Raw genomic sequence first — 12,887 nt, forward strand, 5'->3', positions numbered from 1 at the left:
GTGGGCAGGCGTCCAGTCGGAGCAGCTGTCCGAGGGCGGGGAGGGGTCCTGTCTTCGAGGGGCCGCTCTCCCGCCGCGTCCCCAGACTCCCGCACCCCTGCCCGCTCCGGTCCCCTCCCGGCCCCTCGGGTCCCCTGTCGGCCCCGCCCCGCCTCCATGCGCGGGGCCGCAGCGCCCCCCGGTGGCCTCTGTGGGCGCGCGGCGGGGCGGGGGCAGGGGCCAGGGGCGGGGTCTAGCAGCGGCCGCTCCCCCTGCCCACTCGGCGCCGTCTCGCACCGACTGGACCCGGAGACTCTGCGCTCGGGAAGAGTCCGGCGAGGGCGCCCGACGCGCGGTCAGGTAAGGCCCTGGGCAGCGCGGTCCGCCTCGACGCCGGGACGCGGGGACGTGGCGTTCGCCGGGGGACGCGCCCGCCACGGTGCCCCCACTTCCACCGCCGGCCTCGCTCGGCGCCCCCGGGTCCGCGCCTGGGGCGCCTCGCGCGGGGGCCCGTCCGTCTGTCTCCGCCTCTCCTGGGGCCGAGCTGGTCTCCCGGTTCCCGGCGCGGTGCTGAGGCCACAGCGCCTGCCGTCCCTGCCCGGGACCCCATCTGCAGCCAGACCCTTGGCCGCTCCTGGGAGGCTTGGTTCTGTCTCGGGCCCAGGGACATCTCCGGAGGTTCAGGAGCCCAGCTCACTCCCATGGGAGGACCACCCCCCCACACACGGAACTGAGCACAGGGTCTCCAGGGGTGCTGGCCCCCTCCTCGGCTCGGCTGAGAGGGAGCGGATGTCCCTCCTCCCCCTGGAAGGACTGGCCCCTAGAATGAACTCTGAGGGGCCAGCTTCCCGGGCACTCGGGCTGCAGGGGAGGAGGGGGTCTCTGCTACCCGGAAGCACGGGTGAGCAGGGAGGGGGAGCGCACAGGTCACACCCCACCCTACCCAGGAGTCAGCAGGAGCCAGCCTGTCCCTATTCCTCTGAGGCTGGAGGGGCGCACCGGCATCCCCCCGACAAAGTCTGCTAAGGGAGACTAAGGGGGTGCTGAGTGGGACACAGGGAGGGAGGTGGGAGCCCAGGCGGACTGTGCCAGGGCGGCTCCCCTGCTGGTCGGGCCCCACACCCACCCAGGGCTCCTCACGGGCCCAGCAGAGCCCAGGACAGGGCCCAGCACCCACTGAGGGGCTGGGGAGGTCAGCCGCTGAGCGTATCAGCTGATGCTGGTAACAACAACCAAAAATGGTAGGGTGGCGCCCTGGGGTGCCTGCCATCCTGCCCGGGGCCCCGGAGAATGGTCCCCTGAACCCAGGGAGAAAGCTGATGGCCCCCACACCCCCAGGTCACCCAACTGTCCCCAAGGGAAGGATCTGCCTTTGTAGAGGGACACCCAAAAAGAAGGAGAGTTGAGGTACACAGATTTCCCTGGGTTTTGTTTCCAGTAAAGGAGTTCTGTCTTGGAGGCCATCTTGCGTTGGGGTTTATTCCCTGTCTGCCTCACCAGGGCCAGGAGGCTGGATGGGCACTGGGGGCTCCCAGGAGGGAGGAAAGTGGTCTGCCTTCCTTCCATCATTCCGAGGCAGGAGAGCTGGGCGGGGGAGAGGGCCTGGGCCCCCGGGGCATAGGTGACTGGAGGGACTGGATGCAAGGGGCGCAGATGTGTACCCTTGGCAGGACGTGGGTCTCAGTGGGCCACTGGGCCACTCTGGCCACTGGGAAGCTGCCACCCTGGGCTGATGAAAGTGACCTGGGAGGCCTGTGAAGACCGTGGCAAGTTGGGGGCAGTTGTTGGGCATGTCCACAGTGGAAACTACAGGGAAGGCAACATCCAGGTGAAAGCCAGGCTCCACCTGCTGGGTCACCTTGTCGGGTGGAGTGCGGCCCTGCACCGGGCAGGGCACATCCACGCCCAGCAGACTCTGCATCGTCAGCCAGCACAGGCAGCTCTGTTGTGCAGCAGGCCTGCCTGAGGTCCCTCAGGTGTCAGATGAGCTCCCTGGGATGGGCCGGTGCCTGGGAGAGGAGCAGGACCCAGGGGTCTTCCCAGGGCCTCAGCAGGGGGTGTGGGCCAAGCCCAGCCTCCTCTCTGGCGCTGCTTTTTCATCTGCAGAACAAGGTCTCTAGGTGCACAGGGTATAGGGAGACCGTGTTTGTGGCCACGAGTGCTTTACAATGCTGCGAAACCTAGCTCTTGTGATTATTTGAAGAAAAACTCAAATAGTTTGATTCTTTTCCTTTAAACACGGCCCCGTGTTCCAGTGGGTCTCTCCTTCCTGTGGCTCCTTTCAAACATTTGTGCAAAGCCGGGGGACCCTGGTGTGGGGCACACCTGCAAAGAAGCAGGGTTCGTGGGGTGCTGCTCACTGAACAGGACCTGGGGGGCCGGCCCCCGCCCTGAAGCATGTGCTGGGATTGGGCCAAATCAGAAAGCAACACCCTGCAAAGACCAGGTGCAGATCCGCCCTGGAGATCTGAACAGGCGGGCATCCCCACGCCCCGCCTGCGGTTAGCCTCCGGGGGCCCACTGTAGACCCTGTGACGGGCAGACGGAGGGTGGGCATCCCAGCTGTGGGGGGCTGCACCTTGGAGAGCAGAGTCTGGGTCAAAAGTTCTGAAAAGTGTCAAGGCTTCCAAACTGTTGTCAGAGCCACCAGAGGAGTGGAGACGGGCCCTGGTGCCCTGGCTGTGGACAGTGTCTGGTTTATGTCCTATTTGCCAGTCTCATAGATGAGGGATGGTGCCTTGTTGGTTTGTCTGCGTGTCCTTGGTTTTTGTGCAGCTCGATCACTGACCATTTGTACTGCTGTTACTTTCCTGGTTATGATTTCCCCATCTTCCTAATGGGTGCTCATTTTTTACTACTTTGTAAGATTTTTTTCCCTAATTTTTTAAAATTGTGGTTAAATACACATAACATAAAATCTACCATCTGAGCCATTTTTAAATGTATAGTTCAGTGCTATTAAGTACCTTCATGTTGTGATACCATCACCACCATCCATTTCCAGAACTCTTTTCATCTTGTAAAACTGAAACTCTGTCCCATTAAACACTAACTCCCCAATCCCCCCTCCCCCAGCCCCTGGCAACCACCATTCTACTTTCTGTCTCTATGATTTCTGAGATATTCAAAGTACCTCATATAAGTGAATCATACAGTATTCGTCTTCCTGTGTGTGGCTTATTTCACTCAGTATAATGTCCTCAAGTTTCATCCATGTCAGAGCATGTGTCAGAATTTCCTTCCTTTTCAAGGCTGAATAATATTCCATTGTATGGATGGACCACATTATGCTTATCCATTCATCCGCATCAGCGTTAGAACTGACAGACTGACTGAATTCCTACTGCTGGCACCTAACCTTTTAAGCCTATTTAAAGATTTACTGTTTCTCTGCGTCCATATTTGCTATTGATAACAGGAGCAGAAGCAAGCAGTCCCGCTCTGGATTTAAAAGCGCCAGTTGCCGTCCTTCACAAGTGTAACACTCGCAGAACTCATTATTGCCCCCCAAAAAGCCCACCTCCATAATAACAAGAATTTCTTCTCCAGGTTCAGTATCTCTTAGAGGCTTCGCACTTGCTGTGTCTTGGTCAGCTGAGACAACCTCACACTTGTTCGGCAGTCATGGTTTGTAAATACAGCAGGACCAAGGCAAGCTGAGCACAGTTTTTCCTTCTGGAATACACAACACTGAAGTCGTTTTCTCTGGGTCCAAGTAGGATGTTCTCCTCAATTTCTGAAAGCTCATCCACACAACTCACCAGTAATTCTATTTTGTCATTGCGTTGCCACTCTTTTGTTGCAATTATTTTGGCTCTATTTTGTTCTAATGAGTATCTGTTAAAGGCATTATTTCAAATCCACTGTCAGTTGCAAACATTCGCAAGTAAATTACGTGTTCCTTGAATAAATTCTCCTGCATCATTTTTTTTAATAAATTTATTTTGTTTGTTTGTTTGTTTGTTTGTTTGTTTGTTTGTTTATGGCTGTGTTGGGTCTTTGTTGCTGCGTGTGGTTTTTCTCTAGTTGCGGCGAGCAGGGGCTACTCTTTGTTGCGGTGCGTGGGCTTCTCATTGTGGTGGCTTCTCTTGTTGTGGAGCATGGACTCTAGGCATGCGAGCTTCAGTAGTTGTGGCCCACGGGCTCTAGAGCACATGCTCAATAGTTGTGGTGCACGGGCTTAGTTGCTCCTCCTGCATCATTTTTGTTGTTGCAAAGTCAGACATTTGACAGCTTTCTCCAAGTGCTCATCTTTCTTAAAATGTTCAATCACTTCCTTTAGTTCTTCTTGCCTTCCTGTAACAGACCGAAAGCTCGTATTCATTTTGTGTGTTTGAAAACTGAAATAGGGATCAAGAACCAAAGTGGTTGCTAGGTCATCATTTTCAGAGCTCCTTGGTGGACATTCCAGAAGATGGTGCATATCAGCTCTGCCCTTCGCATCCTGAATTACAATGACCTCGCCTCTTGTGCTACCCTGGGGTCCCAAAGGCAGCAGCTGGCCTGGGGACTCCACATCCTGGGTCCCGAAGCCTCGTGTTCTGAGGCTTCGCTGCCGCCTCTGATGCCAGGCTGCCCTCCCCTCACAGCCCCAGAGCCTCACTGCCCTCCCCAAGGATGCATCTCCGCCCCCAGTGAACCGCTCAGACCCTGTCCACGACTGGTGGAAGGACACGAAAAGGAGTGCCCTGGACCAGGCTGAATAGTGTCTTTTGATGCACAATTATGTTTAATTTTCATGAAATCCAGTATTGCCTCTTTTTTTCTTTAGTTGCTTGTGCTTTGGGTGTCATATTCAAGAAGGCATTGCCAAATCCAGTACTGTGAAGAGTTTTGCCTTCTGTTTTCTTCTAGAAGTTTTATAAATTTAGGTCTTACACTTAAATCATGGGTCCGTTTTGAGTTAATTTTTGTGTATGCTGTTAGGTAAGGTCCAACTTCATTCTTTAGAATGTGGATATCCAGTTTTCTGGCACCATTTGTTGAAAAAGACTGTCTTTTCCCCCATTGAATGGTCATGACACCCTTATTGAAAATTGTTTGATTACATACGTGAGGGTTATTTTTGTTTTTTGGGTTTTTTTGGTTTGTTTTTTTTTTTTGCAGTACGCGGGCCTCTCACTGTTGTGACCTCTCCCGTTGCGGAGCACAGGCTCCGGACGCGCAGGCTCAGCGGCCATGGCTCACGGGCCCAGCCGCTCCGCGGCATATGGGATCCTCCCGGACCAGGGCACGAACCCATATCCCCTGCATCGGCAGGCGGACTCTCAACCACTGCGCCACCAGGGAGGCCCGTGAGGGTTATTTTTGGACTCTATTCTATTCCATTTGTCTATATGTCCCTTTATCCCAGTACCATACTGTTTTGATTAGTGTAGCTTTGTAGTAAATTTTGAAATCAGGTAGTTTGTTCCTCAGTTTGTTCTTCTTTTTTAGAATTGTTTATGATATTCAGGGTCTCTTGAGATTCTTTGCAAATTTTAGAGTGGTTTCTTCCATTTCTGCAAAAGTCATTATTGAGATTTTGATGGAGATTGCATTAAATCTGTGAATCACTTGGGGTAGTATTGACATCTTAATATTAATTCTCCCAATCTATAAACACAATATCTTTCCATTTATTTATATCTTCTTTAATTTCTCTCAGAAATGTTTTATATTTTTCAGTGAGTCTTTCACTACTTTGGTAAAAATAATTCCTAAGTATTTTATTCTTTTGATGCAAATGTAAATAGAATTGTTTTCTTATTTTCCTTTTTGTGTTATTTGTGTTATTCATTGTTAGTGTATAGAAATGCAATGGATTTTTGTGTGTTGACTTTGTTTCCTGCTACTTAGCTGAATTCATTTATTGTAAGAGTTTCTTTTTGTGGACTCTTCAGGATTTTCTACCTATACAATCATATCATCTGTGAACAGAGATAATTTTACTTCTTCCTTCACAGTTTGAATGCCTTTTATTTCTCTTTCTTGCCTAATTGCTCTGGCTAGGACTTCCTAGAAGTAGAATAGGACTTCTATTCTATGTTGAATAGAAAAGGTGAAAGTGGGCATCTTTGCTTTGTTCTTCACCTTAGAGCAAAAGCCTATAGTCTCTCACAATTGAGTATGATGTTAGTTGTGGGATTATTATAAATGGCTTTTATTATATTGAGGTAGTTTCCATCTATTCCTAGTTTGTTGAATTCTTTAATCATGAAAGGATATTGAATTTTATCAAAAGATTTTTCTGCATCAGTTGAGACGATGATGGGTTTTTCTTTCATTCTGTTAATGTGGTGTGTTACATTAATTGATTTTCATATGTTGAATCATCTTTGCATTCCAGGAATAAATCCCACTTGGTCATTATGTTTAATCCTTTTTCTGTCCTGTTGAATTCTGTTTGCTAATATTTTATTGATGATTTTTGTATCCAGGTTGATAAGGGATATTGGTCTGTAGTTTTCTTTTCTTGTAATGTCTTTGTCTGGCTTTGGTATCAGGGTAATGCTGACTTCATAGAATGAGTTTGGGGGTATTCCCTCCTCTTCAATTTTTTTGAAAAGTTTGACAAATATTGATGTTGATTCTACTTTAAATGCTTCCTAGAATTCACCTGTAAAGCCATCAGGTCCAGGGCTTTTCTTTGACAGGAGATTTTCAATTACTGATTGAAACTCCTTACTAATTACAGGTCTATTCAGAATTTCTATTTCTTCATGGTTTTGTCTTTGTAGGTTTTGTGTTTCTAGGAATTTGTCCATTTCATCTAGGTTATCTAATTTGTTGGCAAACAACTGATTATAGTACTCTCTTATAATTCTTTTTATTTCTGTAGAATCAGTAGTAATTTCCCACTTTCATTTCTGATGTTAGTAATTTGAGTATTCTCTTTTTTTCTTAGTCCATCTAGCTAAAGATTTGTCAGTGCTGTTGATCTTTTTGAAGAATTGACCTTTGGTTTCATTGATTTTTCTCTATTGTTTTTCTATTATTTCATTTATCTCTGCTCTAGTATTTACTATTTCATTCCTTCTGCTAGCTGTTAATTTGTTCTTTTTCTAGTTCCTTAAGTTGTAAAGGTACAGTTAGGTTGTTAATTTGAGATCTTTCTTACTGTTTTATGTAAACATTTGTAGTTGTAAATTTTCTTCTTCATACTGCTTTTACTGTGTTTCATATGTTTGCTATGTCTTGTTTTCATTTTTATCAGTCTCTGAGTATTTTCTAATTTCCCTTGTGATTCTTCTTTGACCTATTCTATTGTTTGCTTAAGGGTGAGTTGTTTAATTCCCACAATTTTGTGAATTTTTCAGTTTTCCTTCTGTTACTGACTTCTAAAGTCATCCCATTGTGATTAGAGAAGATACTTTTTATGTTATTTGCTTTTTAAATTTATTGAGGCTTCCACTGTTGTTACACTTCTCCTCATCATTGCAAGCCTCTCCCTCTCTGGTTGAATTGACTTCCAGGAGATTTAAAGGGCTGGCACCTTTTTCCCCCATTCATTTTTCTCTTTTTCTCCTTTTGGGAGCCAGACATTGAAGATTATGACATTCAAAAGCAACTGCATATACAGGGGAAATTAGACAGGAACTGCACATGCCTGGGGGAAAGTGTAGGCTCAGGAAGGAAATGAGAAGACCTTACCTTTACTCCTCAGGCTGAACCTTGGCACAGAGACAGCCTACGACAATCAAAAACAAAAAATAAAAATGAAAACAAACGATCAAGAATAGCAAACCCTAGGGAAGGAGAAGAATCTGATTTCCAGAGTGACCATTTTAGATTCAAATGTCCAGTTTTTAACAAAAAATCAAAAGGCAAACAAAGGAACAGGAAAGTATGGCCACTCAAAGGAAAAAATATAAACCAACCAAAACTGTCCCTGAAACAGACCTGATGGTGGATCTACTAGACAAAGACTTTAACACAACCATCTTAAAGATGCTCAAGGATCTAAAGGAAGATGTGGAGAAAGTTGAGAAAATAATGTATGAACAAAATAGAAATATCAATAAATAGAAAACCTAGGTAGAATGCAAAACGATGTAATAGAGCTGAAGAGTACAATGACTTTTAGTTATTTATTAGAGGGATGCAAAGGCCAATTTGAGAAGACAGAAGAAAGTGTTAGTGATGTTGAAGATAAGACAATGGAAATTATGAGTCTGAGGAGCAGAAAGAAAAAAGATTAAAGAAAAGTGAACAGAACCTAAAGGACATGCATACTTGTTTTGGAAGTCCCAGAAGGAGATGAGAGAGAAAGGGGCAGAGGAAATATGTGAAGAAACTTCCCAAATTTGATGAATGACATGAATATAAACATCCAAGACAAGTAGGATTAACTTAAAGAGACTCACACTGATACACATTATAATCAAACTGTCAAAAGACAAAAACAAAGAGAATTTTGAAATCAGCAAGAGAGAAGTGACTCATCATATCCAAGGGATTCTCAATAGGATTACCAGGAGACTTCTCGTCAGAAACTTTGGAGACCAGAGGCAGGCTGTTGATATATTCAAAATGCTAAATGGAAAAAAAAACTGTTGCCTGAAAATTCTATATCCAGCCTGATTGTCCCCCAAAAGTGAGGGCAAGCTTAAAACATTCCCAGATAAACAAAAGCTGAAAGAGTCCATTACTGCTAGACCTGCCCTGTAAGAAATGCTCAAGAGGGTCCTGCAGGTGAAATGAAAGGACACTAGACAGTAACTTGAAGTCATATGAAAATATGAAGCTCTCAGTAAAGGTAAATACATGAGCAATTATAAAGCTATTATTATTATAACCATAATTATTGTAACAATGGCATGTAACTCACTTTTTTTTCTATATGATTTGAAAGACTAATACATTTTTTTAAATTATTAATCTAATATATACCCAAGAGTGGAATTGCTGGGTCATATGGTAGTTGTACGTTTAGTTTTTGGAGAAACCTCCATATTATTTTCCACAAAGGATGCACCAACTTACATTCCCATCAACAGTGCATGAGGGTTCCCTTTTCTTCACATCCTCACCAACATTTGTTATTTGTGTTCTTTTTGATGATAGCCATTCTGACAGGTGTGAGGTGATATCTCATTGTGGCTTTGATTTGCAATTCCCTGATGATTAGCAATGTTGAGCATCTTTTCCTGTGCCTGTTGGCCATTTCCTCTTTGGAAAAATGTCTATTCAGTTCTTCTGCCCATTTCTTTTTTTATAATTGCTTCACAATACCGTGTTAGTTTCTGTTGCACAAAAAAGTGAATCAGCCATATGCATACACGTGTCCCCATATCCCCTCCCTCTTGAGCCTCCCTCCCACCCTCCCTATCCCACCCCTCTGGGTCATTGCAAAGCACCGAGCCGATCTCCCTGTGCTATGCTGCTGCTTCCCCAGCCAACGATTTTACATTTGGTAACGTGTATATGCTGATGCTACTCTCACTTCACCCCAGCTTCACCCTCCTACCCCATGTCCTCAAGTCCATTCTCTGTACCTACGTCTTTATTTCTGACCTGCAACTATGTTCATCAGTACCTTTTTTTTTTTTAGATTCCATGTATCTGCGTTAGCATACGGTATTTTTTTCATTCTGACTTACTTCACTCTGTATGACAGATTCTAGGTCCATCCACCTCACTACAAATAACTCAGTTTCATTTCTTTTTATGGCTGAGTCATATTCCATTGTATATCTGTGCCACATCTTCTTTATCCATTCATCTGTTGATGGACACTTAGGTTGTTTCCATCTCCTGGCTACTGTAAATAGAGCTGCAATGAACATTTTGGTACATGTCTCTTTTTGAATTATGGTGTTCTCAGTGTATATACCCAGTAGTGGGATTGTTGGGCCATATAGTAGTTCTATTTGTAGTTTTTTAAGGAACCTCCATACTGTTCTCCATAGTGGCTGTATCAATCTACATTCCCACCAACAGTTCAAGAGGGTTCCCTTTTCTCCACACCCTCTCCAGCATTTATTGTTTGTAGATTTTTTGATGATGGCCATTCTGACTGGTGTGAGGTGATACCTCACTGTAGTTTTGATTTGCGTTTCTCTAATGATCAGTGATGCTGAGCCGCTTTTCACGGGCCTCTTGGCCATCTGTACGTCTTCCTTGGTGAAATCTGCCCACTTTTCAATTGGGTTGTTTGTGTTTTTGGTGTTGAGTTGTATGAGCTGTTTATATATGTTGGATATTAACACCTTATTGGTCATATCATTTGCAAATATTTCTTCCCATTCAATAGGTTGTCTTTTCGTTTTGTGGATGGTTTCCTTCACTGTGCAAAAGCTTTTAAGTTTAATTAGGTTCCAGTTGTTTAATTTTGGTTTTATTTCCTTTGTTTTAGGAGAGAGAGACAAAAAAAATATTGCTGTGATTTATATCAAAGAGTGTTCTGCCCATGTTTTCCTCTAGGAGTTTTATGGAATCTGGTCTTACATTTAGGTCTTTAATCCATCTTGAGTTTATTTTTGTATGTAGTGTTAGAGAATGTTCTAGTTTCACTCTTTTACATTTAGCTGTCCAGTTTTCCCAGCACCACTTACTGAAGAGACTGTCTTTGCTCCATTGTATATTCTTGCCTCCTTTGTCATAGATTAACTGACCATACATGCATGAGTTTATGCACTGGGCTGTCTGTTCTTTTCCATTGATCTATGTGTCTGTTTTTGTGCCAGCACCATACTGTTTTGATTACTGTAGCTTTGTAGTATAGTCTGAAGTCAGGGTGCATGATTCGTCCAGCTCTGTTCTTCTTAAAACTAGCATTATTGTAACTCCACATTTTGTTTTCTACATAATTTAAGGGACCAATGCATTAAAAATAATATTTGCTTGCGTTTTGGGACACAAAATGTGTAAAGATGTAATTTTGTGACATCAATAACTGAAAAGGATAGGGAGGGAGCTTTTAAAGAAGCAGATTTTTTTGTGTGTTGTTGAAGTTAAACTGGCATAAATTCAAATTATATTGTTATAACTTTAGAATGTTAAATGTAATCCCATGGTAACCATAAAGAAAGTACCAAAAGAATATGCACAAAAAGAAATGAGGGGGCTTCCCTGGTGGCACAGTGGTTGAGAGTCTGCCTGCCGATGCAGGGGACAGGGGTTCATGCCCCGGTCCGGGAAGATCCCACATGCCGCGGAGCAGCTGGGCCCGTGAGCCATGGCCGCTGAGCCTGCATGTCCAGAGCCTGTGCTCCACAACGGGAGAGGCCACAACAGTGAGAGGCCCACGTGCTGCAAAAAAAAAAGAAAAAAGAAAAAGAAAAAAAGAAATGAGGAAGGGATGTAAATGTTTTACAAGAAAAATCAGCTGCACACAAAAGAAAACAGTAATGCAGGAAATGAGGAACAAAAAAGCTATAACTACATAGGAAACAAATAGCAAAACTACAGAAGTAAGTCTCTCCTTATCAGTAGTTACTTTAACTGTAAATGGATTAAACTGTCCAAGCAAAAGACAGAGACTGGCAGAATGGATGTTAAAAAAATGAGATCCAACTATATGCTGTCTACGAAAGATCCATTTTAGAACCAAAGACACAAATAGGTTTGAAGTGAATGGATGGAAAATGTTATTCCATGCAAATAGGAACCAAAAGAGAGCAGGGGTAGCTATACTAACACCAGATTAAAATGCACTTTAAATCAAAAAGAGTTATAAGAGGCAAAGAAGGACCTTATATATTAATAAAAAGTTTAAAACAACAAAAATATATTACACTTGTAAACATTTACACAGTAATAGGCCATCAAAATTTTTAAACCTTAAGAATATGAAGTCTTGATCATGCATTGGGAATATGGTTGCCTGGCTCTTGGTATGTTTCCACTCTGCTCATGTTGTTTTGTTTTAATGAAGGTGATATGTGGGAGCCCAGTTATCATGAGTGTGGACTCAGAACCATGCTGCCTGGATTTGGATCTCAGCTATTATCTGAGCACCGAGGACAAGTTACCTGTCTCAGTCTCAGTTTCCTCATCTATGAAATGGGGATTATAATAGCACCAGTGTGCTATCCACAAGGGCTCTTGTGAGGATTAAAAGAAAAGATGTAGCATAGGGTCTGGTGCAGAGTAGTCATAAGACATTTCACTGTCATTTCCTCTTTTCCGTTTCCTTCAAAGACTTTTTGGTCCATGTTTTACGCTCAGTTACTTACTTCTCTTGGACTTTATTTGGGTGTACTGTGTGCGGTGGGATTGCTTTATTTCTAATCACATTGTGGCCCCTTTTCCCAGCCTTCTCTCAGTGCTCTGAAAAGCAGCCGTCTCATTTCCTCGGTTCTCCTATGGCGTTATGCCGCTGCCGTGTGGTCTGTTGGTCATTCCAGCACCAAAACCACTAATGCTTTATTACGGTGATTGTATCCACGGTTGCACTTGGTAACACAAGTTTCATCACCCTTCATTGTTTAGTTTTCTCAGCTACTTTTATTTTTTCTTCCAGGTGAATCTTAGACTCATTGTGTCAACACGTAATGGCAAAAAAAGCAAAATGTTTTATTGGAGATTTTAATAAAAATTACATTCAATTATAGATTCAGTTAGAAATAACTGATATTCTTAAATATTGTGTCTCTCATCCAAAAACAAGATTTGTCTCTCCACTGTGTTCCTTAGAAGGTTTTGGACTCTTTTTCATAAGTCCTGCACATCCGTAGATTCAAATTTATTCCTTGGATTTAAGTTGTTTTTCTTGCTAGTGTAAATAGTATTTTTTCCATTATGTTTTCTAATTGGTTGTTGCTGATAGAAGAAAATCTGTAGATTTTTGTGTATTTTTTTCTTATAATTGCCTCATTGAATACCCCTTTCTCTCTCCCCTAAACTTTGTTCAATTGATTTTATTGGATTTTCTAGGTAGACAGTCCCATCTTTAATAAGGACAGTTCCTACCTCTTCCTTTCCAA

General features: G+C 44.0%; 1 protein-coding gene across 2 annotated transcripts in view; it reads left to right on the forward strand.

Moving 5' to 3' along the window:
• Positions 1-225: 225 nt before the first annotated feature.
• The window catches only part of COL6A2 (collagen type VI alpha 2 chain), a 35,232-nt gene continuing 22,570 nt past the window's right edge, over positions 226-12,887 (forward strand). For both annotated transcript variants that reach the window (XM_082625627.1, XM_082625628.1), the window contains exon 1: positions 226-339. The gene's annotated coding sequence lies outside the window, so the exon portion shown is untranslated. The remainder of the gene's footprint in view (positions 340-12,887) is intronic.

The sequence above is a fragment of the Mesoplodon mirus genome (genome assembly GCF_964341445.2).
Source record: "Mesoplodon mirus genome assembly, chromosome: 6".
Classification (NCBI taxonomy): Eukaryota; Metazoa; Chordata; class Mammalia; order Artiodactyla; family Ziphiidae; genus Mesoplodon; species Mesoplodon mirus.